Source organism: Scylla paramamosain, unplaced genomic scaffold (assembly GCF_035594125.1).
Source record: "Scylla paramamosain isolate STU-SP2022 unplaced genomic scaffold, ASM3559412v1 Contig30, whole genome shotgun sequence".
NCBI lineage: Eukaryota > Metazoa > Arthropoda > Malacostraca > Decapoda > Portunidae > Scylla > Scylla paramamosain.
In genome coordinates, this window is record NW_026973695.1 from 840,001 (window position 1) to 842,986 (window position 2,986).

The window sequence follows — 2,986 nt, forward strand, 5'->3', positions numbered from 1 at the left end:
TGTTGTTCAGGTGGCAAGACGTGGCCACCATTGCATTACCCATGTGCAATCACTAATCCACAGCGTATCTTGCATATTCACCCTGCAAAGTCACGAAATGCTCTGAATGTGACAATTTCCACCATTCTGAACGAGATTTGCGTAATATTTCACTTCATTTCACGATCATTTCGCTGCTCAAACACAATAAATATTTAGAAATTATCAATGCCCAAATATTTATCCAGATTTTGTCAAAGTTCCTCGACACACGGAAGAGATATTGGCAAAATTTATTTCCGCAAAGCGAAGTCCCCCCTAAAAAGTGGAAGGGGTGGGTTGGGTCCCTTTGGGTTTGGTGGGGAGGGGGGTAAATGAGGAGATGGGGAGGAGTCAGAGGACGGGGAGATGATGGGGAGGTGATTTGGGGGGGTAAAACCGTTAAATGCATTACATCACGAGAAATATATCTTTTTGTATAGATTCCTTAGCAATAAAAGCATTTCTATCTTTGTGTTGCCAAAGTATTGTGCAACGATTAAATGTGTATCTAATTATATCTACCAGTCTGTGGAAAACCTTGATTCTGGTTATAAATTGTAAATGTTGTAGTATTAGCGACGATATCAAGGCATGCACTGTGTTGCGTTAGGTTTGGACCGTTTGCATCTTGTTTAGTTTACCAATATACAAAATAAATGGAGTCAATGTTTGCAAAAGTTTTGCAATACAGAAATAGAATAAATCAACAGAAAAACACAGGTTTGCCTAAGATATCTATTCAAAGCTACATTGTCTATCAGTGGCCTCTGAACCTAAATTTTGAACGAAAAACAAGGATTTTGCTGATTTTCGTAATATTTTAACACAGTTTGGTGTGTTTATATAAAAGACAAGTAATATCTCACCGCGGTACATCAAGTCTACTGCCTCAAATGAATACATCTTGTTTATTGCATTATTGTGCATGTAACTAGATCAAAATCTCAAGAAAATAAACACCATATACTAATTTATTCGTACCAAAATATTTACATTGAACGATGAAATAAGAAAACCCACTGGTACGAAAACATTCACTTAGAGCTGAGAGTCACTTAGAGCATGTGACGTCAAGAACAATAGATGACAGAATGCACAGCATAAGAGGATCCAAGTATTTATAGAGCACTCTTATAAGATATCTGAAACTTTTTACTATAAATTGAAACTCCTTATTTTGGCTGTTTACTAAAGATATCTCTATTTCATCATTATTTCCTGGATAATAGCATATTTTGTCTTTGGAAATTTAAATGTTGAATAGGAGAAAAGAATGGTCTAGCAGTAATATAAGAGGATCAAAGAGAGCACCCCACGAGATACCACGAAGGTCACAAGTTTATGAGCATACCACAGAGGGTTTTCACAGAGGGTGCGAGGATATAGATGAAAAATTAAAGTAATATAATATTTTTGCACGCGTATGCTATCTATTGTGACGAGAGAGAAAAAAAAATATCAGGGAAATATATAATAAACAAATAAACGAATAAATAAATAAATATACAAATAAGCTTAATTGAATAAATATTATAAATTCAATTACGAAAAAAAATCCATTATGATAATCGAGATATGACAAAATGTATATTTCCAGAAACAAGATTATGAAAAACTATAGAATTTCACAGCAATACTTAGAGATAACGATATCTAAAGATTATACATGGAGAGATACTGAAGATACAAACTTAATATAACCTACACACCAAAAAATTATGACTACCAATTAGATATATTAGGTAAAATAGAGGTACTGACAGACAAGTCCAGGGTGACAAAAAGAGATGGAGGGATTTAAACTATGGAGGAATATTGAGATAGTAGGAAATATAATTATGACGAGACACAGAGAGAGAGAGAGAGAGAGAGAGAGAGAGAGAGAGAGAGAGAGAGAGAGAGAGAGAGAGAGAGAGAGAGAGAGAGAGACCCATTCATTCTTCACCTGTCAACATCCCCAGGTCTGTCTGCCTTTCTGTCGACGACCCTAAGTGTCTTGACACCCCCTCAACTTTTTCTTCATTAACTTGTGCAACATTCGCGGTCTAAGATCTAATTTTCAATCTGTACAACACCACCTCTCCTCTTCTAAACCTCATCTTCTTTTCCTCACATAAACTCGGGTGTCTGAGGCAAGTGACAGTAGCCCCTTTTCTGTTTTTGTTTTGTAATGCAGTTTAGTACAGAGCAGAAATTCGTGTTACCAAATGGTTCAGCTTCTTACTTAACTTTTATAAATTTCTAGAGATCTATTTAGGTTTTCAGAGGTATTTTCGTGACTCTAGGAAAAAAAGAATCCAGCTTTACGTGTTTCTTATGTAATTCAACTTATTACACAACAGGAATCCGTGTTATCATATCTTCCCGCGTCTTATCTGAACTTTTATCATGTTCTGGTCTGTTATTTAGGTTTTCAAAGGCATTTTCATGACTAGCACAAAAATCCATCTATTCTTGTTTGTTCTGTAATTTTTATATAACAGAAGAGAAACTCGTATCCTCAAACGATCTGGCGTCTTATCTTTCTTAATTTTTATCAGGTTCTAGTAGAAATTATGTACGTTTTTATGTTTCTGGGTAAAAAAGAAAAAATCTATCTTCCCTGTTTATTCTGTAATGCATTTAACTACAGCAGAACAAGAACAACATTCTAAAACATTCCGGTTGCGTTGCGAGAAGTTTTGTGGAGCAGTTGTGAAATATTGTCTGCTGCTGAATTACTGACGTGTCCTTAAGCTTCACCTATATTGTAATAGCACGTGTTTCTTGATTTTTGGCCTGGTGTTCTAGAGTGTATGGTGTCTTATAGGGAACAGTGAGAAAGGACCTTCACTCCTCTCCCTGTGGTTCAGTGGCTGATGTCTCTTCTTATTTTTTTTTTTTCTCCTTCGTCACTCGGTCAAGAAAACCGAACCGTCCCCTTTACAAGATAAAACCCCTCTGTAACCTGGCTTTGGTCTATATG

The 2,986-nt window shown here is 35.9% G+C and overlaps 1 long non-coding RNA gene across 2 annotated transcripts in view; it reads right to left on the reverse strand.

Annotated features, from left to right (window-relative positions):
- The window catches only part of LOC135097737 (uncharacterized), a 15,995-nt gene extending 15,742 nt beyond the window's left edge, over window positions 1-253 (reverse strand). For both annotated transcript variants that reach the window (XR_010266095.1, XR_010266092.1), the window contains exon 1: window positions 1-253. This exon is cut by the window's left edge and continues 642 nt beyond it. This is a non-coding gene — a long non-coding RNA (uncharacterized LOC135097737).
- Between the last annotated feature and the right edge of the window lie 2,733 nt (window positions 254-2,986).